The sequence below is a fragment of the Stigmatopora nigra genome, chromosome 12 (genome assembly GCF_051989575.1).
Source record: "Stigmatopora nigra isolate UIUO_SnigA chromosome 12, RoL_Snig_1.1, whole genome shotgun sequence".
Lineage (NCBI taxonomy): Eukaryota > Metazoa > Chordata > Actinopteri > Syngnathiformes > Syngnathidae > Stigmatopora > Stigmatopora nigra.
In genome coordinates, this window is record NC_135519.1 from 7,172,602 (window position 1) to 7,196,849 (window position 24,248).

The 24,248-nt window shown below is 38.3% G+C and overlaps 1 long non-coding RNA gene across 6 annotated transcripts in view; it reads left to right on the plus strand.

The window, feature by feature from the left end:
* The window catches only part of LOC144204988 (uncharacterized), a 231,982-nt gene that overhangs the window by 109,142 nt on the left and 98,592 nt on the right, over positions 1 to 24,248 (plus strand). Inside the window, exon 5 of one of the 6 annotated variants that reach the window (XR_013327983.1) lies at positions 23,694 to 23,787. The exons of the other annotated variants lie outside the window; for them this stretch is intronic. This is a non-coding gene — a long non-coding RNA (uncharacterized LOC144204988). The remainder of the gene's footprint in view (positions 1 to 23,693; positions 23,788 to 24,248) is intronic. 6 annotated transcript variants of the gene reach the window in all.

The following is a 24,248-nucleotide window of genomic DNA, read 5'->3' on the forward strand; positions in this document are numbered from 1 at the left end:
TTATTTGATGCACCTATGAATGCATGAAATGCACTTGAACTTATCTTAGATATTTAGATTGCATATTTATAAAATATTTGATTTGCAACATAATGTAATCTTTCCCTTTAAGGTAAAAAATATATATATATATATATATATTAAATTATTTGCTTCATTGATGGTGGTAAAAGACCCAGCATTGTAACCTAAATAAACACATTTCCATACAGATGTAGCAGCGTTAATGCTATTTCATGAATTATCATTGGTTTCATATATTTGCAAAAATGTACCCAGTTTACAGTCCTGCAAGGGACGATACTATTTGGTTTGTTTTCTGCTCATCCAGTACCACCGGATCACTAATGAAATCACAGAGACTTGCATTTAAGAGCACTAGAAGTTAATTAAAGTCTAATCAAAATAACTTTCAAGGCTTTGGCTCCTTTCAATTTCTAAATGAGATCAAAACAACAGTCTAAGGCATTTAAGAATCACCAAGATGACACAAACAAGAACAATAAGACAGAGGAACTGTAATGAATGGCCAAGCAACAAACAAATGAAATATTACAAGGAGAAAATGGAGCAAAGAGGAGGGTTTGTGCAATCCACTGGGGCACTTTTCTTTTATTGTCTTCTTTCTTTCATCTCATGTATTTTTGTTTGTTTGTTTCTTCTTCCTTTTGAGAGATTTGGCAACTCATGTGCTGTCCAAACAGGCGGGATGGGGTGGGGGGACTTATTGTTGTGTGTGCAAAAGAGTGTGTGTGTACGCTTGTTTGTGTAATTATACCGTATTTTCTAAATTTCCATAGTGAAAATAGGCTAAGCTGTAATTGGCTTGACAATGGGAATGATTGTTTTTACCCTAGAACCCCCTCTTGCCCCTTTGATTATCATTCTTATCCACATATATAGCATTATATTGTAAGGTTTTCATATACAGTATCAATATGTTATCCTTTTGGAGTAGTATACTGTAATTAAAAGAAAGAAAGGGAAAAAAACTCAACTGGTTGTACTTGCTCTTTCAAAAAGGTTACCTTCAGTAGACAAGCAGCTCCCCCCTCCACACACTTTTTTTTGCCATTCAAGTATTTTCTTGTACTTGTGAACCTTCACTATTATGGCTTCTAGTTGTAGATCAAAGGTAAAATTACATCTCTTTTCACATGTAGGAGCTGCTATTCAGAATCCACCTTAGCACCTTTACAGCAAATCCTCCGGTAGCCTTTTCAGAGTGAGAGAAAGCAGGATTAACACCGCAATGAAAATGGAGAGATAAAATAAAATAATATTAAAAAAAATGGTTGGGTGCCAATGGGATGTGAGGATGTGGGGGAAGGGGGGGTGGGGTCACATGTTTAACTGGTGGTTAGGAGCTAGTTTGAAGAGTGATGACACTGGAGGGTACCTCAGGTCAATAAAGAATCAATATGACTGGGTCAAACTTCACAATAAGGGTTAGAGACTCTGGAGTAGACCATGTGTGTGACACATTGTAGAGAAGGTTGAAGCAGAGAGAGCAAAATGAAACATCCAAGGGGTAACTGCTTGACCCTTAAGATGAAAACATCCCAAGCTTTTTTTTTTTTTACTGACCAGCAACATAGCAACTCATCTGGCTGTCCATCTGTTCATCCAAAATGATAAACTAACTTATTGCTCGCTCACTCTTTTTTGATAAAACATTTATATTTAGCTAGCACATTCAAGATGAATAGCAAGATAATTTTCCAACATTTTACTTGTTACAGTGAATTAAAATTCTGCATGTTTATTATATCCAGCATCGATAATATTGTGCTAATTGATGGTTATAATGCCATCATGGAGTTCACAAGATTGAGCTCACCTTGTCCTGGTTTATGAAAAATAACACCACCCAAAACATGTCAAAGTCACTCTTCATTAAAATTGCAGTGGATTTGTTGTCACATCCTTGACATGTGGGAAATAATGAGGCAATGTGAGAATGATAGAAAACAGCCTTTGAAGTATGGTGTTGCGATATAGAAGCACCATTTCTCCTCCCGTCTGGAATACAGCCACCAATTAGGAAAATAAAGATATCAATTAAGTGGCATAATTGCATAGATATATGAAAATAAATTTCCCAAAGGTAATGATCAAAATGATTTCCAAAGGGGTATAAAAGGTAGGAAGTGATGAGAAATTGACTGTAATGCATGGACAAGGTGATGTGCTTTATCCTTCATCCCAACTTGTTAATTCTGTGGTTGTCTGTCACTTTAACACATTAAACTTTGAAGATATGCATAGGACCGTCTTTTCTCATCAGTTTGATAAAGTTTTTTCCCTCTGTCCTAAGAGCACATGCATCTCAAGCATTGCATATATTCATTTAGAAGCAAGATTGCAGCGAGCTGGTTTTATCATATAACACTTGAACTACATGCCTCTGAATTACAAAACAAATATTGCATTTTAAACAAGAAAATTGAAAGGAAGAAATTCTGTCTGACCTAGCGCAACATGAGCATCATATCATGCAGTGCACCTGTAAATGCGGCCCTCGGCCGGTAAAATTCCAAGGTCACTGTAATGGCGGTGGGCGTCAAAGCAACTGAATGGGAAAGTCTAAGGCATGGCTCCTGGAAGGCATTGTATATATCAATTAAAAATGTGAGCTTGTTCTTAGTTAATGATGTCCTTGCATGGATTTTTCTACAAAGCAAATAATGCTGTTGTTTGTACGAGATGGTGCCCCCATATGTACAATGTCAGAGCTCTACTCCCACACAAGCATGCATGAAGAGCCTATGTAGGAATACACAGGCACACATACACACATGAAAAGGATAGTAGTTAAATTACGTGCCTACACTTCTTTTCCATCATGATTATCTCTCTTTAAGAAAGTGTTTCTGCAACTATACAATGGGTCGGGACCTGAAATGGCTAAGGAGCCTGTTTTTCCATCCCAGTTTGCCAGGAATACTAGTTTGAACAGTACTAATACCCGTAGTCATTAGACCAGGTCGAGGAGTAGGACTGGATTTTCTAAATATGTTTCCTGAGCTTGAAAAAGTTTAACAACCCCAGCGCCATTATGCTGGAGGAGAGCTGATAATGAGGGGAAGGTTGCGAGATAGAGTGCAGAGAACACCAAAACACACAAAAGCCAGGTTTGTGTGTACTGACATATAGGGAAATTGCAGGCGCATGCACATGCATTAAAAACAAAAGCTACATTTTCTCTCCATCTCTCTCAGGATGGGATAGGTTGTATTTTGAATGAAACAAGACAATTTTGAGGATAAGACATGAAATTCCTTTCTGAACTCAGAATGGTTATGTGACTGGCAGTGCTGTACTTAATCCGGACCTTCTCTTATTTTTCATGCCTAGCAAAGATCTGGACTGAAGTGCACATTCAGGTACAACTAGTAAGGCAGAATGGCTTTTACAATTGTATTTTTTCCCTTTTAATGACTTGTGTTAGTTTGTTCATAATGTCGGAAACTTATAGTTGTTCACCTTTAAGGTTTGGTTCCAGTACTATTTCAAATCCTTAAAACATGTTTAATAAATAAATGCATACATAAAACGCATTAGCTGTCAGTGCCAAAATTAGACTGTTTTCCGTTAATTCACTGCCACCTCTCTAGTTCAAATGGACTGGACATCCATCATAGAAAAACTATTTTAAATTCACCACCTTTACACAATACATGCAAAAAAAGAATATACTTAAAATATACAGTATGGAAATGTGCAAAAGGCAAAAGAAATAGTGAAAATTCCCACTTATTCAGATTTTAATGATGTGGGAAGCAGGAGATGGACAAGCTGCCCTTAAAATAATCAAATCACCCATTTAATAATATTACTAGCTGCTGTATGTGCTCCCAGTAAGTGTGGACAATTGGCCGTTAAGTGTCCTCTGGTTATGAAGTGGTCTCTGGGCAGCTCAGACTTTGGCAGAGGCTCGGCATTACACAGCTCGGCGCAGCTTGCCTCAGTTGACCGGCAGCCCAGGCAGATGGCCAGCAACCAAACAGCCCTATTAGCATTTGGTCTGGATTAAATCAAATGCCTGGTGCAGAGCTATCTCTCGAACAGCCAAGGGAACAGTGGGAGAGGTGTGATCAGAGCTTCTGAACATTTACGTGTTGTGTTGTTGGTATTGCTTTCTGTCAGTCTGACAAGTGGTCTGATCTGCAACTGATTGGCACCGGCCTTCTAAGTGGAACACACCTTTGGTGGTCAGTGACACAAATCCAGGTGTCGTAGAAGTTCGGTAAGAGCATGGATAATGACTTCTCAATAGGGGGATGCAGTGCCCCATCAACACTCAGTAGAGTGGAAATGTGGTGCTGCTGATCTCAACTCGGGACATTTGACTAAGTGGGCCGAATACTCTGAAGACCATCTCAACTCTGCCAACATGCCTTTCACTGAGAAAGCAGAGTCACATGCATGCGTTGTCTCTTTCTGTCCATCTCTCTCTCTCTCTCTCTAGCTCTCTTACACACACACAAACATGCACTCGCACGCACACACAAAGGCATTATACATGTTAATCCGAACTGATTGCATGTCCACTTACATAAATTATGGACTGAACAAGATGTATTATTTACTCTCTAGAATTAAAAAGGCATGCCACGGTACTAAATTTGATCACAATGTCAGAAAAAAAAGGGAAAAAACCCTCAGTATTTGTATTTTCTTTTTATTTGTTCCCTCTTGTTCTACTTCACTAAAACACAGTACACATGATACAATCCACATTTTAACTGGCAATTTAAAATCTATAAGTATTTTCTTAGCTTAATGCTGTATATTATGTGTACATAGATAGAAGGTTCTGCTGAAAGTTTGTTGAAATTTGTCATCACCATTTGAGGTTAAGCTCGCTGTAACATGTTCATCATTCCTTTTTCTGCCTCTATAAAACATCAATGAAGCAGCTACGATCTTGGCTACTGCCATACAAACTAGTTCAAACTAGTGGCATGTTTGATAAGAATGTACACAATATAGATATTTTAATTATACCGAAATTAGCCATAGCTCCAAAATAAAAAAAAAGGCAGAGATGAAGGACATTGCAAAGTTGTAGTCTACTATAATTGATAACAACCAGAATGTTAATGACAGCTACACAAGTAATGTATGCATTAAAATACACGTAATTAGTTCACTGCTATTGCTTTCATTCATCAATACTAGGTTGATCAAATCCAGCTAATGACCAACATAAGGTTAGAAACTAGAGGCAAATAAACAATGAAAGAAAAAGGGAATTGCTGCAGGGCTATGGGATAGTAAGAGAGAAGTGTGGACCAGATAGGGACGACATAGAGAATGAGAGATCAACAATGCCATAAATAACCTTGGGGGAAGTCACCTGTCTTCCTAGAAGCGACAGCTCGTCAGGAAAATGAATGGGTTGTCACTGTTGCCTTGTGCCCATGGCTCAGGGCACTGAAGCTGGCACACAGAAAGAAAAAAAATGTCTTTCTGTTTTCATTGTCTTTGCTTCACAAACAGCTCTTTGAAAGCATGCTTCCACTTAAGCAAAAATGACAAAATGGAGCGCAGAAGAGAGTGCAGTAGATCAAAAATGCATACACACTCAAACCCACTTATCCACTGCTAATACAGATCTCAGTTACTTTATTTGCTGTCTTATCCATATTTTCAATTTATTTCCTTTTGGGTTCTGCATGTGCAACTTAGGTGGACTTTATATTTTCAGATATTTTGGTGGTACTTGTGTTCCAAATGGTAATATAGTGACACCAGATATTCATATTTTTTGTTTTTATGAAGGTCAATCTTGGTCTTTTTTTCCATTATTGTATTTAATTATTTTTTCTTATTTTAATGTTCCAAGACCAATATGTGTATATAATGGTGCGTGTATGCTTATATTTTTATGTGCAAGGGACTTGCTTTGTCAGTGAACAAGCTTGCATGTAAAAGAATCATGACTAAAGCACAATTTCAGATTTTCACGTAACAAAAAAAAAAACATAGTAGGTCTTTTCATATAGAAAATACCCTAGCAATTCATTTCAATTTCCTGCAGGGCCCGAGTGACTTCAGAGAGCAAGAAAATCTATCTAAATCTCTATTTAGCCTTGCGCTTACATCTTAACCACAAAATTTGATATTTTGCAAAATATGACTATAGTGCATTTGAGTAATGCTGCCTGTAGAATTTATTTAATTTAAGAACTGCCTGGCCGTAACAGATTACAACCAATCCTTTCATATCGAAACCTTTGCCTGAAGTGGGTTCTCTGCAAAATGGTTCAAAATTGACTCCAAATGCAAATAGCCATAAGTATACGAAATTCTTTCTTTCTACGTTATTCCTCTCTCTCTCTTTCTCTCACTCTGGCTGTCTCTTTCTCTCTCTCACTCTCTCTTTTTCTCCTTCCAAGATTCTCGGCCCCTCACATTTCACGCTAAGTGGCATTGTGCTTGGCTAAAAAATGAAGGCGAGAAATGGGAAAGAAAGAACATCGCGAGGGCGTGGGGCTAGAAGAAAAGAGTGAAAATCAATACTGAGGACATAGCTGGGGGTTTTCCATATTACATTTTGCATAGACGTCGGCTTTAATTTGCCTTTGATCTCAGTCCCAAGATGACTCACTGAAACCATCTTCTACAGCCAGTTGAGTGTGGGGGTAGGGTAAAGAGGGGGAATGGAAGGAGTGGGTGGAGGGTTCAGGGTCTAGAAACAAGAGTTGCGAGGAGGAGCAAGGTTTGTCGACCACAGTGGGTACTGAGCCAGACCCTCGTCTTGCACTTGCCCAGTATGAACTTGTTTGGAACGCTAGTCCTAGTGTGTGCAACCACAGTATAATGTTAATGTTTGAACTCAAAGTAAACACAAACTGGAGTGCCCAAAAGAAGTTGCGTAAGCATGTATTATTGATGTTAACTCATTGGGTGCCATTAGTGGCACTTGGCAAAAAGTTAATATACAGTTCATCACTAACTCTTGATGCTTGGAACAGGCAGCCATTTATTAGAAAACTCACAATCACATGAGAGAATGGGCATTCATCAGAGAGTGAGTGGGAAAGTACGATAATCTTGCCTCAGCACAGCGAGATTTAGTGTAGTATCTCCATGTAGCTCCCATCAAATCCATGGAACAACTGCTCCCATGAAAGTCTCATGATGTAAAGAAGTATTGAATTCAAAAAGATGGAAAAAAGGATGTATCACCCTGCACTAGTATGGACTGCTATATCTCATTTTGTATTGTTAACCATTGGATATACACTGCGTTCTTCTAAAGTACAGTCTCTAATTTAATATGGAAACTATTGCCGTAAGCGAACAAAACAAGTCATTTCAGCTGCATTACACAATCTATTATTCTTGGGAGAATTACATATCATTGATTCTTTTAGAATTGAACAAGGCAAGAGTTAAAGTTTTCTGTTGCTCCGCACACTTGTGAACAGACATTCCTGGCTCAGAATCTTTCACTATTTTAACCACCTGGCACTGAAATATAAAGGTGTTAGATTTTATTCCAACAATAAGTTGGCTTCAGGGGTAGTAACATAATCTGTAATAACATATGGGCAAAGGGGACAAGTGGAATGACAGACTATGTGGTTCAAAAGCCAGATACTGCTGACACACCAATGCCTGCCAAAGGCGGGGCAGAATGTGCCTTTTTCAGATAAAAATGCCAAAAATATAACATGCATTATAAAGGCAATATTACGTAGCATAGGGTGGCCCAGTGGCGCCAATGGTTAGTGTGTGGCCTCACAGCTCTGGGGTACTGGATTCAAATCCAAGTCACGTCCACCTGTGTGGAATTTCCATGTTCTCACTGGGCCCATATGGATTTCTCCCAGGTACTCAGGTTACCTCCCACATTCCAAAAACATGTATGGAAGTCTGATTGGCCTCATTGGAGACAGCATGGATTGGCTGCAGCACCCCCACGGCCCTAATGAGGGTAAAGTGGTTCAGAAAATAAGATGAGATGAGATTAAGTAGTATACAGACAGCTACCATGCACGGTATGGTAGTAAATAGAATTCCGCCGAAACACTTTAAGTCAAGTCTCATATATTACACTGCGTCAATGCACTCAAACATGCCATCTTGTTGCTTGAGTGGTGAAAAATCACAAATAAAGTTATACATGTAATTAATAGATAGAGCTGTCTCAGAGCGCACAGAAAGAAGCATTTGTCATCTTTTCTCCACACAATGCAATTGTTCTCCACAACAATCACGAGTCACTGTTATTAATGAGGCTGTCCCACAGAGCATACATTTCAGCACCTTAGCCATCTAGCCATCCCTGGATTTGTTCTCACTGTATAAAAATAGCATCTTCCCTCACTGGTGTATGCTTTTATTGAAAAAAAAATGTTAAAGATGAAAGATACAAGTTAAAACCGTCCCCTGGTGTCTTCATAAAATGTTTTTCTTTTGTCAAAATGCTTCAAAGGCCTTTACTGTATAGTTTTGCTTTCTTTACACCCTCTGTATAGTGCTGTTGCACAATTAAAAATAGAATCTGTTAGTATTGTAACTAAAAATAGACCCGTTGGATGGACGGACACTTATTTAAATTAAATACCCACTGACGTTATGAACTGCTTTTTTCCAAACTTAAAATCTTTAATTAGAAGCTGGAATGTTTAAGTTTACATTTAATGCTTGTATTCTAAGATTTGAAGTCAAGGGACTTTTAATTTTGGATCATTTCCTTGTCAAGGCTTCAATTGCCATTTTGACATGGAATGACAAATTAACCTTGATTTACCTCCTCTCCCGTTTGAATTTTTATTTAATTTCTTTCACGCGGCTTGGCGAAAAAGTGCACACAACAAAAGTAATCATTTGATATGTGGAGAGTTTTTATTTGAAAAGTGCCTCAATAACTCTCCTTTAAATTAGCCACATACTAGATTAGTATTTTCCTTTTTGCTGGAGTACTTGCTGAGGCAAATTATGGAAATTCTGCCCCATTGTGACACAATTAATAATAATAATAATAAGACCTATGGCATTGATGAAATTAATAGTTTTTTTTATAAGATAGATGTTCTATTCCAACATGTTTAGGGCAGAAAAAAGGACATCATAAACAGTAGTGATTCTCTTCTTCTTTTCTCACATACCCTTCAACCATTCTTTTGTTTCCTGCAGCATAACCTTTACTTTCTCAAAAGCAAAGGCAGCTGTGCAGCTTTTTTTAACACATATAAGTCATTACAATTACAAGTGCTTTACTTGACATTTGAAGAAAACACTCCACTTCAATGGGTCTAATTCATTATTTGACACTTACCGTTAACGAAAATTAAATGAAAATATCTTTCAACTAAGAAAATACAAAGTTAAAATAGGATATTCCTACAATCCATGTACATATCCAATCGTGGCACATATTTTCCATATTATTCATCCCCTCTCCTAACCAAGAAAACTCTTACACCGTCTTTCCCCCTCCTTTTGCAGCCACCTACTGTTGCTTATTCATGTGTGTGTAGGAGGTCTATATTTTTTTAGGGTTATGCCTAATTATCCAGAAAATAAATATTGCGCTCTTCTTTTGCGGTTACTTAATAGACATGTAACTTTATAGGCAAACATGAGAAATAGTATTCCTCCCTTGACTGGGAACTAAAGAAGTGTGCTAGGCACACCCAGCAGATTAAAAAAAATGGTAAAATGAGTGTCCTTATGCATCGTTGTATCCACACAAAGTCGAACAGTAGACAACCACTGTAGTGAAAAGGCTAAAATATTGTCATATCTTACAGTTAAGTTCCACTCAGATGCTTAAGAAAAACATACATTGAAGTGTGTGGAAGCAATGTCCAGTTTCTTGTAGGAACAGTCCGAGAACACAAATATCTCCCAATGGAAGTGTATTCCCAAGCTAAAGGCTTTCTCCTTTAAACTGTATACTTCTGCTACCTCTCACCACCAAATTGATAGAAAATTATTCTTTTCAGATTTCTTTTTTTGGGGTTGGGGGTGCTTTTTTCTTCCTTTTTTTGCTAGGATCCCATTTGGCTGTCCATCCTTTTCTGCTATATTTTAATGAGCACGCACTCATGCAACCTCAATAATCTAACCTGTCATCTCTCCTGGCCCAGTCCATATTCTCCCAATGATAAAATGAATTACACCTTTCATTGTCAGTGTGCTTTAATCATATTAGCTTCTACTAAAATCACAGAGCATTGTTCAGGCCCTCAGACAAAAGACGACATATCTAAGGTTCAATGGATCTTGGATCTCCCTTAGTGAATTACATTAATTCTAAATAACTTCGCGTTAAGATGCCTGTCCCGCAGAGGTAGCAAAAGGTCTTTGACTCAAAGTGGCATTTGCACCTTTATAGTCCTTCCTAATAAGACTGTCCGAGGCCTAGTATATTACGTTAAAATATATATTATAATCCCAAGATGAGTAAAAATGGTTTCATCTTTTTAATTGGCTTAATGAATTCATTACACCAATCAGTCTTATTTCAGGGGTGATTATTGGATCAATTATGCTTTTCAGATGATGTCACAATTTAAATTAACTTGTTAAGAGACTTCTAATAGAATAATTAAAACTGTAATTAAAGCACTCAAGTATTATACAGTACTTTTAAAGAGCGATATTATGCTTGTGATACTATTTATACTATTTTTTTAATGTCTGTAGCATGTCCTCTAAGAGCATTTACTGTAATCAATTGCATATAGACTTTTCAAATTGTCTCACCAGAAGGACATTGTTTAAAAAAATGTGGTGTGACATCAATACTATGGATGGCTTGGATTTAAAGTGTTGGAAAATACAACCAGAAAAAAATATGCCTAATGACAGCAATTGCATAGAGAGGTCATACATCAATTTGAAACCAATTGTCTAACAAGGAGAAAAAGTTTGGTAAAACCAGTGCAATAATTTGAAAGAATAAGAGCTGGCACTTGTAAGTCGGATTATGTGACAACATTTAAGTGATTTGCACTTATAACATGCAGGAAATTGTTTTTTACTTTGTCTTTTTGTTGTTGCTTGGAGATTAGAAAAAGAAAGTTTGTTTTGAATACATAGACTTGGAAATGTTGCTTGGCGAACTTTAATACATTGACATTTGACTTTATTTATTTTATTTTTTTGTATTTCCGGTGTTAAGTGTATTTTAATGAATCATTTTATATATTAAATGAAGTACATACTTTATTTACAACCCTGACATAAATGTCTTTGTATATTTAACTGATGAGAGAGGTGTAAGTAGTCTTCACTTAGAGCTGTTAAGGGATTGCTAAATGATTGGATAAGTCCTTAATTCAATAATTTCTACTGGGTACTAGCCCTCCCCCGTCGCTCTTCATTGACAAAGGCGCTTTAAGAAGAAAAATGTTTAGCATATCTGTCTGAATGGGCCTAATAAGCCTCAGCCTGTGCTGTGTTAAAAAAATAAAATAATAATAATAAAATGGGAGACAGTGTGATGGTTCCTCTCTTGAACTGATGATGGCGTGCACTTAATGCAAATTGGTGTCTGGGGACAACAAATTCCCTCTTAATACATATGCAAGGAGAGATTTTTTTTAGAGAGGAAGAAACAGTGAGAGAGAGTGAGAGAGACAGAGAGAGTGAAAAGACGCAGGTCAGATGATTTGAGAAATGACACCACAAATAAAAGTCCAGTTCTATTGTTTTTTTTTTAATTTAAAATAGAGGTGTATAGAGGTAGAATGGACACTTTGCATCCAATCATGCTCACTCAACATCCTTAAACACAAATCATTTTTTCCTTACATTTATTTTGCTTTCCGCTTATCCTCACAAGGGTTTTTTGGAGCCTTTCCCAGTGAACTATGAGGAGTAGGCGGGGGATATTCTGAATTGGTTGCCAGCCAATTGCAGGGAACATGGGGACTAACAACCATGCACACACACTCATACCTAAAGACAATATAGGATGTTCAACTAGCTTACCAATTACGTTTTCGCTATACGGGAGGAAACAGACAGTTAGGACAGAACCAACCTGTGATTGAACCCTCGAACTATGAGGCGGATATGCAAACCATTTGATCACCACACCGTCTAGACAAAAGCTAGCCTGTATATATTAACATACAGGTGCAATTGCATGAGAAATTACAAACACGAAAAATACCAGAATATCACATATATGTATGTATATGTGTATAAGTATATATCATTGGAAAAATTGAAGTATTGAGTGGGTAATATGTTGTTCCATTATGGATATAGTGTATGCGTAAATATATATTTTGAGGCAAAACTCCATGTCGACTATACAGGAAAAAAAAAGCAAATGCAGAAAAAAAAGCAAATACATTATGCTGTAGAAAACATACCAGTGAATTCACCTACACAGGCACACTCTACATACATAAACATGTAGACTTGCTCCTCATTGTTGTCCCCCCAAGCGCCACACCCCAGTCACTCTCTCTGAGGAAGTTTAGAATCCTGTCATTCCAACTTGGAGTTCAGTGCCTCTTTCATGTGTGCCTCGACAGCAGGCCTCGCCTCCTTTTGTATTGTTTTATCATTTATGCATGGGGAGGGGTTGGCGGTGGCGGGGAAGGGGGGCAGAGCATCTTAGGCATAAGGAGCAGCAGCATTAGGACAGATGGGGGGGCACTAATTTATATTCTGTTTCAGCACATCTTAGCAAGCTGAGGAGTTCAAACATTTTTCAAGCAAATGCAGCGAGAGCAGGGGAATAAAAGGGAAGTGGTGAAAAGACAGAGGACAAGACACTTGGGTAGGTGTGTGCGGTTGTGTAGGGGGGGGTGTGAGCGCTGGTGTGTGATGTCCATATGCTTGCGCATGCATTCATGTGTGGATATATTATGTACAGATTTTGTATGTACTCCAAAACAGATGGAGATAAGAGAAAGTCTGCAAATGTAGGGGGTGCAAATGGTGAAAGTAGCTCAAACCAATGCGAGGAGGGGGGGATTGCAAACAGCAATACAATCAGAACTGGTCAATCAGCTTTCATGAAATAAAATAAAAGATTATTGCTTGATGGAACAGTTTTCATGCATGGGTGGGGAATTGATTTTTAGACAGGGACATGGAGGAAAGTATATATTTACGTGCTAAGACTCTGAAGTGAAGTCTTTGTCAATGATGCCAGTGCAAGGCTAAAAAAAGTAAACTGTTTTGTTTTTGGAAGAAAAAAAGTTATTCATTACTTACTGTTACTGTGAATGTTTTTGGTTCATAGCTAATCAGTATGTGATTGTTGAAAAGCACGGCTGATGGCACAATCAAATGTGCAGAGCGTTTTATGCACACCTTTTAAAGTTGTGAGAAAAACATGTTTTTGTTCCATTCAAAATCTTCACCGACAGACTGTTGCATTGTTCCTACTGTTTTGTGATCTATTCTTAAACAAAACAAATATATTTTTCTTCCACAAAGACCAGTTGAGTGGAAGCTGAGAACACTTAAACTTTGGATTTGGAGGTTTAATATTTTTCAAATGCTGCATTTTTTTTTTTACATTAACAAATATGCACATTATTTCAATTGAAAAAGTCAATGAATTTACATTCTATGGTTGGAAAAACTGAAATCGTTTAAATCTATCATGCATTTATGAAGAAAAAAAAAATATATGTATATCAAATACAATTTTAAAAAATGCAAACAAGAGGTACAATTCTACTGCAGTTAGTTGCTAAATATTATATTTTCATCAAGTTGTGTAAATGTAATCAGTTTAAAGTGAAGAACAGTGTCATTTCTATTCTTGAAGTGTACTGTGGACATATTTATTTGTACTTAACCAAATCTGATATCTGCTGTGGCCCCAGGCTGTCCATGTCTGCTTCAGCCACATTAATTGTCATCACAGTGGGTTAAACATCTGACACTCTGCTAGAGACTATTGCCTCAACAACCAAAGCATCCCAGCCAAACTAAATGTGTGGTTGTTCATATATGAAGCGGTTGTGTCCTTGTGTTTTCCTTTCTTTCCCCCCCACATCTTCAACATGTACAGTAAATCCCCTTGAGTGTCTGCAAAATGGCTCATTATCAAGAGTCATGATTGAACTAAAAAATCTCCCTTTTGAGAAAATAAACACTCACAGAGAGATTCTGGACTATGTATATGTGTGTTTGTGTATACATACAGTATTAGTGCAATGTTTTAAAAGGCAAAATAGGCCATGTGTGGAGACATTTGTGTGTGCGTGTCCAAAGTAAAAACAAAGAGATCTCTGAGATATTTGCTGACATGCATTGAATTCAATCAATGCTAAATTGAGAGTATGGAATATGTTTTTTTTTTTCCAATCTGTCTTTGCTCTGTCTAGAATTTGTTGTAGTGCACTCGATTCACCATGCTCAGCTAATCTTATCTCCATTTTTTCCCCCCTGGGCCTTATCTCATTTGGTATGTCCCATGAGTCATGTGCCAATCAAATTGCCCATCAATATATGCCTCATTCCCTCCTTGGTCTATCTCACTCTAAAGGATTTCATTAAAATGTGCCATAAAAAGTTATTGAAGCTGAGCAGGAATGTTGTGATGAATGACATCACGTGAGTTATATATCTAAAAGGTGATCTTCCAGTTTTAGGCTCACTTCAAGGAACAGATAGAATGTTGAGGGTCAACCAAATAATGTGTTTTTATGAATTATTTTATGGATGGGTTCAATTTTGACAGTAGTAGTTAGGCATGGGTGTTTTTCTTGGGCAAAACATCACTCTTCCCACCCAATACTAACTTAAGAAAGGATATTGATATTACACAGAGTTTACCTGCAGCTTCTTTAATGGAATTTACAGACTTTTGACAAGCATAATGTCACTTTTCTTCACATACAGGTTATATGTACATTATAGTTTGAGCAGTGGTGAAAATGCTTCTGAGTATTTCATGTGTTCTGCAAAGTACTGAACCCTTTATCAGGCAATAATTAATTTAAAGATCTTACATTTTTTTAGCATAATTATAAAAAAAAGTACAACACCAATTTGAGATTGATTGAAGTATCACTTTTAACATTGTTCCAATAATGTCAGATTAATTCTCGCTCTGTTATCATTTCCTATCTAATGTCTAGAAGAGCACATTTCGACAATGATCCTGTGTCCCAATGTCCCAGTTGGGATTGTAAGCAATTTACACAGATGAATCCAGTAATGATATGCAAATAGAATTTAATTCAAAGTTAATTCACCCGTATTACTTTTTAATAAAGAAATGATAAATTACAATCTCCTTTGCAATTTAACCTGTTTATGCGGCTTCTGTCGCTGGAAAGCATCCACCGTTTGTCTAACCGTTAATGGCGAGAGGAGGAAAAATAGAGGGGGGTATACAAGCAGGGTAAGTGTAGCTCCGTGAAGCACTGTGTCTGGGAAAGAAATAAAGGCTCTAATGAATTGATTTCATATTTAGTGAGAGGCGTGTTGATACACAAAGATCTCTTGTGGTCTTTCAGTGCATGTAGCCTGCAGTATTTTCTTTCCTTTCATTAAGGTAGAGATTCTGCCCTTTGATAGTGTTATCGATTCTGCCTCCAAACACTCTGGCACTCCTGTGAAGTTGATCTTCAGGTAAAAACGGGGCGGGGAGGGGGGACAACAGCAACAACGACAACAACAAGATGCTATTGACTTTCATGTTATTCTGTGCCAGTGTAGTGGCAATTCACAAACTGCTTTGCTTACTAGTTAGCAGTTTTGCTCACTATTTGTTCCTCCTTCCTTTCACTGAATTTAAGACACATTTCTATATCGAGGCTTTCTGCAAGTTTACGAATATATTTCATCATTGTGTGTTAATCACATCTTTCGTGCTATCCATATCAGACATATGTCAATGTATTGATAGTTCATTTCTTGATTCTGCAGTTTAAGAAAAGGTTTAACCTTGACGTTTCTATATTGTAATTAAGAGTGAATATTGGCTCTGTCTAATTTAATAAATTGCTGACCTACCTCTGAATATTCACCACCTTCCCCAAGCAATGAACATGATGGCTTTAAAGCATTTCAAAACATTAATTTAGCACATTCAAGTCGATTTTGTTGGCTGGCAACGTCCTTTCATTAAAAATAAAAAAAATACAAATGTTTAGTCCATAAAAAGATTCAAGTTATAACCAGTTTCTATTCTTTTGAAAGCTTTTGCACACTTGCAGTCCTGGGTAGAAAGTACACACATCAGTTCAAAAAAGCTTTACAATTAGTCCTTACAATTTTAATGACATTCTCTGAAAAGATAACTATATTATGTCGGATAAAATTATGTATCTGTGCTAATCACAAAACCAGTAATTATGCAAGAATGAGAACATTTAGCTGGAAAAAGAAAGTATGATGTAGCCAATCCAAGGACATAAGATCAAACCTGATGATGAAGTGAAGCTCATTTGGTCAAACATCCTAATTGATTGGTTGATTATGGAAGCTCTGTTCCTCTATCTCAGTGGATCTTCTTTAATAGCTCCATAATGATGCTACTGAACTGGACATGCAAGACTCAGCCAATTACAATAGTAATTGGGTTTAATTAACTAAAAAGAAAGGATTTTCAATAAAAAAAAGCAGAGATAGGCATGTGATTACACATATTCATTAACTTTTTCCAGCCCTCCCCCTGGATCTTTGCTCCCTTCATTTTATGACTATTTTATCTTGTGTGGAACATCACAACGCTGGCAGAGGCCACAGACAGACCAGTAGAAAAGCCTTCCTTCACTTTGTTTTACATAATAAATGTGTGAAGAAAAAAATCCTACACAGAAAATTAATTCCAAATGCTGCCTTTGAATGCTGTTTTGAATCTAAAGCTGTCAATGATAAGGCCTTTTCACTTATCCATCCATTTAGTGTGCAGAAATTAGTTGAAAAAAATGCTTTTGTGTGGGTTTGTGTGCATAAAGGAAAATGTCAGAATCATGTTGCACCAGCAGGTGTCTGCAAATGTTGCATAAATAATTTGGACCAATTTTAAGCAACTCCCTCAGCTTCCACTTTTCTCAATTCTGGCCCTTTCTTTCCTTTTCCTCGCTTTCCCTGCTATTGCCTCGGGTCAAGTTAGCAACACTTAAGGACTACAACACTGTGCAGAATTGCCATATGTTTTCCGTGTCTTACAAAGGGATGTCTGTGTATGTCCCTCCCATGTGTGTTGATACCTTTTTTTTGCTTGTTCTCCTACCTGATGCCTCCTGTTGCTTGCAGCCAAAATATGTCAGCTTTTGGGAGGCAAAAACAAAAACACAGACAGGCAAAGAGGGGACACCAGGTACAGCAGCCTGTGAGCGCAAGTTTGTGCAAGTGAGAGACGGGGGTTGCATTTGTTCATCCCGCAGGCTGGTTCGCCATGAGACAGGGCCAGATGGTCACCTCAGGCAAAGCAGGTTGGGCCTGTTTACCTGCTTCACTCTGGGTCATGTCAAACTCATTTGTAGCTTAGCCTCAACTTGGCTCCTACTTTAGTGGCAAAAAAGTCAGGTTTACTCATTTTTTTCCATTTTTTTTACACATCTGTCAGTCTTTTACCTACTTGAAAGCTTACATTGTTTCACTTATGACAGTGTTGGTGAGTGAAAATAATAATATCTTCCCCCAATGATCAATTTTTACAGGCAAATAAGTTGATCCAAATGTGTTTTTGGTAATATTGTGGTTTTTTCTCTGAAATATACAAGCAATTAGTTTATTTACTGAATTTCTAAATATTATGTACTGGAGGAGGTATATTTTTGAACAAAGGTGTAACTTTGCATGACCACAATACATTTCTGTGCAGTTTGATATGCCTTCATCTTTACAGTTAGGATGTATGTGGTGCTTCGTCCATACTGTGACAGGTTATATTAATTCGTATGAATTAGTTGCCATTGAATTTAACTCATTGTCTGCCATTCACAATTATCCATTAATTTTACGGACGGTTTATCCTCACAAGAGTCGTGGGAGGTGCCAGAGCCTATCCCAGCCAACTACGAGGTCCAAGCGGGGTACACCATGAATTGGTGGCCACCCAATCGCTGACAATTATAGCAGTCCAAATTATTTAAACTGCATGTGACTGCTCATGTTTCACTAGCGATAACGGCACTACACATTTCCCTCTTTTGTCACCTTTACCTCCCTTCTGTCGTAGAATTTGTTGCCATCTATGCTAAACATACTGTTTGGCCGTAGCGGTTACAGGTGCACACATGTTGCCTGCTGGCATCGTGCCGCCATGCTGCGGTAGCCATCTTGGCAGCCTTTCCATCTCTTACAACCGTACTCGCCAGCTGTAATCTAACTAATCTCATACAATTTAGTGGTCATATGCAGTGATGATGTGTTCCAGCATCATATCGCCACTATTGTACGGTGATAAAAGCAGTGCATGTAATGTAATTTTAGATTGAGTCAGAGGGTCATTTTTGAATTCTGCTGCCTGACAGCAAAAGAGTCGTTCACACATGCATACAAAGGATCTCCCTCCCCTTTTATGTCAAACTCATCAGCCATACTGAACCTCCATCGTCACTCCACCTGCCCCTCCCCTGCCACACTACTGCACCCTCTGCCCCTCGTGTCTTCTGTCACCCCTAGCACCCAACATTCCCTCCTCCCCTCTCCCACCGCCCACACACACTCCACCATACCATTTTCCCATTTCAGATGCAAAGCTGGGGCCGAGGCGAGTCGTGCATATAGTCACAGCGGCAATCTCATCTATGTCCAATCTGTCATGCCACTGCCTTTCATTATTCTCTTGCGTGGGGGGAGAGATAACGCTGAGGCATATTTTATGGACAGTACACATGGAGGGGGAAAAGAGAGAGAATGGGGGGAACAAGGAAGGGGGACAAAATGCCCATGTTATGAGGTAGTGGTTTTGAAGAAGGGTGTATGTCCAGCAAGGGTGCACTCATTGGTAATTTTGTATCTGAGTAGAAATTATTGAAATAGTGGTTTTCGGTCACAGAAGAAAGCAAGGACAAGAGGGAAGAAGCAGTGCTGGTCAGTGCGCTCTCATCTCATTATAACCCGACAGCCTCAGGGCTTAGAGTAGAGATGATAAACTGGTGGCCAAGGGTCCAGATCCGGTCCCCAATATAATTTGCTTTGGCCTACCAAAATAAATGATGTCGACTTCATATTTCTCACTAAACTAAAAAGTAGATAGAATATGTTTTCCTTGATGCAAGATAAATGAATACCAAATTGAAATGCATAAACTAAATGAAAAGATAATTTGATTATTTTAATATTTGCATGTTGCTGATTTTATTTAATTATTTAATAGTTAACATAATATTTAACATCTTTAAAGAATTCATTGACTATAAAAATAGTTGTTTCCTAATTTTCTTCTTAATCATTTGTCAATTTATCGTGCCAGCCCTAGTTTCACCACTAGTCATAATGAACTGGACGCCCTCAATGACATCCAAATAAGTACATTTTTTTAATATTTGCAGATCCACATAATAGCCTTCCGAAGGACACCATAACTATGATGTGTCATACGACTCAGATTAGTTTGACATCCCCAGGTTAGAAGCTGGTTGTGAATAGATGGTAGCCATTCTTCATGGCCACTCCATGCCCTATAGTGTGGAGGTTCCTGTGTATGCATGCATTCACACCAGTGTTGAATATGGACAAGTGAGGGGGGCAGTTGATGAAGGGAGTCCGTGTGTGTATGTGTGTGTGTGTTTGTGTTTGCTGGGGTCAGGCATTCTCTGCCGTCACCTCTCTCAGGTGCTGAGAAGCTGACTGCTTGTCTCACTGCTCAGTGCACTGGAATGATTGGGTCCTGGCCTGCCCAGAATGAGCTCACCAGTTTTACATATGTACATATATCACAGCCATTGTCACGCTTTACGTGTATTGCAGGTACAGTATATTCTTTGATTTGAATATGCAAATATGATACAGCAGGGCCTTTGATTATGTATATGTATTGGTGTCCATGCATGTGTGTGGGTGGGTGTTACTGCAGTTGTGGAAGATCCAGATGTCAAGGCAGCCTCATTCGGTGTCTGTCATTGAGACAGCAGGGGTGGGGTTAAGGTGACCTGTTTTAAATATAGACAGTGTCACGACAACATGCCCGACTCGACTTATAAAATCCATTTGCATAACGTTTCTCGCTTATCCGGCCCTCTTTTTCTCCTCCTTCCTCCTGGGAGACAGGCGGAGAAGGCATGTCGTGTTTTGCTTTTGTCTCAGCCATTCAAATGTAAAAAGATGTCATGTCAAGGCTTTCTTTGACACAAAAAGACATAACCGTGTAACTAAAATGGGACAAAAATCAAATGCAGCGCAGAAAACACAAGACAAAATAAACCTCTTTTGTTACTTCAATTGATAAAATGTGGTCAAGTGACAAAATTACAATATGTCCGTGCTGAATAACACCAAGATTTGACAATGAAATAGGTGATACGCTTGAAATTACACAAATATACCCAAATATTTCCACACTTTTATATTATGGGGTCAGTATAGAACTGGTGAAACAATAAATTTAAACAGATGTGCATTTTTTCAATTTTTCAATTTGCATTTAAAACAGGTGCACATTATAGACCTTGGACTTTGATATTTGGTGTAACTTTTGTTGCTTTACCTTGTCCTTCAGGAGCATTTGTGTGTGCATGCCTTGTCAGAGTGTCCTTCAATTTGAATGCACACTTCACTCTAGCAAACTAATTAATTATTCTCCTTGTCACCCTACTTTTTTTCATCCATTTGTTTTTCTCTCTGTGTGAAAAATACACACCACATTCCTTCAATACCTTTCCTTCTAAAAGAGTCAACGCCTATTCATTAGGAATTCAAATGAATCAGTATTTACTGTAGCATTTGCAAGCGTTGCTCTCAAGTGCAATTTCTAGCAACAAGGTTGAGTGGGCTTTTGTTCCTTTTAGCGACTAGAAAAAGAAAGTGTGGTCTCTTTTCTGCGCATCAACCACTAACATAGATGTTCAATTGGCCACAATGCAAAACAAAAGAAACAGGTTCATGTGACAATTGCCATACACTAAAATTGGGCAGATAAAATATAAAAGCAAGGTAGCCATAACCAGCCAGCAGATGCGAAAAAATGCATTTTTTTTGCCAGAACGACTTTTAGTCGATTTAGAGTTTTAGTCAGCCTGCAGTCGATTATAGAAGAAAGGCAGACTAGTCTCCGAACTGACCAATCTATTTCAGGTCACACATAGAAAACTATTTATAACATAATTTTATCTTCAAGGGACTTCTATCCAAACAGTTGGACTTGAGGCAAAGTGACTTGGATATACTTTGACTCCAGACACTTCTGGTGACTTCCAAATCAACTGGAATTTTGAAAAAAAAATGCAGAACACTTGGACTTGACTTACTTGAGCGAAGGGTTTGACAGTTGATTGGATGGGATGAACATGTGACTCATCTTAACAACTCTATGACTTGACATAACCTCCTGACCCCAGTCCATTTGACTCAACATAACCTCGTTACTCGACTTGGCTTCCCTAACAGGAAATACTTGGCCCTTCCTTGAGTTTCAGACCAAACAACTTGCCATCCTCTTGGATCAGAGGGGCCTGTGGAATTATTTGCTTTCATCCAAACCTATTGAAATGAAACTGGCTTTGGTTTCCAAAACTATAGATATTTATCCTTCGGATTGTCGATTGTCCCATTATCTTTCCACCATGATGATTTGTCAAAGTTCTAGTTGTTCATTCTTCTTTTGTCGCCATTGGTAGTGTTGGTATATTTCTTGATTTGTTACCAAATATTGCCATATAAGGCTAGAACATGTTTTGGAGTATATTCTTTCCCATGACGATTTTCCCGTGAGTTATGAAATATATTTTTCCTTGCCTCTAGCATATTTCCCTCGTCAGTTTTCAAGGTAACTGAACTCATCATTATATTATGCGTAGTTACATTTGCCCAAATCTTTTTAAATCTATGGCAAGGTTGTGATTAAAGAGAAGGTTACAGGCAACTATTAAAGTTATCGATCCTGTTTGGAAGCAGCCTTTTTGCCTTTGCAAATGTTCCCTTAGCACAACTCCTTACTTAACAAGGCTGTCTGAAGAACGCACAGATCTAATTGAATATTGATATGTGTGTAGATGGCCAGAGAGAGGATCAGCCATGCTAAGCCATTCAGTGCATCCTCTTGATTGAAATTCCATTAGCTTGTTAGTGAAGGATACTGAAGAGTCGGTGAATACTTAGCCTTGTTAGCGGAGGCGCAGGGTAAATGAATGTGCACTGGGTCATTGTCCACTTAAAACTCACTCTGCGAACTGCGGGCCAGCTTGAATAATTCATAGAGCATGACCTGTGCTAACTGAGCATTAAACTGATGTAACTTCACTCTCTCTCAGTCTGTTTGCATATCTACACCTCAGAGTTAATTAGGTCGTTGCCATCTTTTATTTCAGCCAGTTGTGTGTATGGCTGGCTTGAAATGTCTCTGCAGACATATTGAGCCTATAAAAAGTGAATCGAGGGAGGATAATTGCAATGTGTAAAGTTGTGGAAATTAATTCATATGGGGCGGGACAAGGGGGGTGGGTTTTGGCGAAGTTAAGGCAATAGATCTACAATGATGTTTGGACATAACCCACCTGAATTTAATCTAAAAAATATCTTAATGTTAGCACTGGAAAAAAATGATTAAATATGGAACCCACCTTTAATGATCACTTCACGTGATCCAATATCCCAATCAACAACACCCAGCGATTGAAATTAGTATAATTTACCCAATCTCCTTCCATGTTCCCTGTTCTAAATGTGCGCTGACTCCTTTCCCTTCCCCATCTTCACCCTGCCATTCCGGTAGGGATCATCAATCCTACCAAAGTGACAGACGACAGATGTTAGCCTTTGCAAAGATCAAGTTTGCTGCTTGAGGGCGGCCCAGTCATACATACACATTGACTCAAAAAATGCAGGCACATAAATGGGTATGCCAACATGCAAATGTGGTCAGACATGGACAAGCACAATCCATTAACCACTCACAGGTCATATATTCACAGCAACTTCACTCAAAATATTTTTTTTCTTTCATAGTCTTATCTCTCTTATGTCTCATTGTTCTGATACTAGTTGTAGTAATGATTGACAAGAGAGAAATGCCATGGACAGGGGTCAAAACAGCTCATGCGCACGCTCAAATAGTTCATGTGGGACACCATGTACACAAAGTAGATCTGACAACATATGCAGCATGAGTAAAAACAAGTATAAAGTTGTTTGGACAAAGTATTAGTCTGTTCACACAAAGTAGTAACTCGGTCAACGAACTGAGAGTGTGCATGAGCTATTTTTTTTTCATAGATAATTCCATTCTTAATTACTGACCACTGACATTATTATTATTTTTTTATTGACCTTTCATTATCATTGTTGCGGCCTGTGGTTAGATTAGATTAAACTTGTTTCAGGCTATCCCCTCCCTGGTGCCCAATGGGATAGGCTGCATCACCCCTCTGCGCCCCTTGTCAGGATAAGCTGTTCAGAAAACGAATGAATGGATTATCATTGTTTTTATCAGACAATTAGATGCAAATCATGTTTATTATAGCTCTGTTTTTGCTTCCCTTTTATTCCTGGCAGTGCTCTGGTCATTTCGAGGTTCAGATTACGGGGCCACCTGTCTCTCTATTAGATGCCTGATGTGTTGCATGTATTGATTACAGCTGGTTCAGTAGCAGAAAATAATAGCCTGGTGAAAGCTCAGTATAAGGGACTGCAATGGAGGAAGGAACTGAAATCTCCATACATAATATATAAGTGAGTATATACTCAATATACACAGGCAAATGCACCCTTTCACAATCCTTTTGAATGGCCTGCTAAATGCCCTCTGCCCCCATATGAATATTAGTTTCCTCTCACTCTTCAATGTCATCCTGTCGCTGTCCAGCTTTCCTTATTTGCATGAGTTTATGTGATGTGTATGTGAAGAAATCCCTTCCCCAATGTGCCCGAGGGTGATTCGATTCGGCCAGTGCACGAGCAACCATATCCTGGCTAATTTACAACCAACCTAGTGTGTCCCCTGTCTTTCCTATAAACACATACAGACATACCCACGCCTTGATGACACCACAGTGAAACATGCTGTCTAGACGACACTGAACCCTGAGTCCGCCCAGGGTAATTGTTTTATGCAAATGCAGTCAGCTAGGGCAGACATGATTGGCCCATACTTGGTGCTCACTGCAATGTGTGTGTGCATGAATCTGGTTATG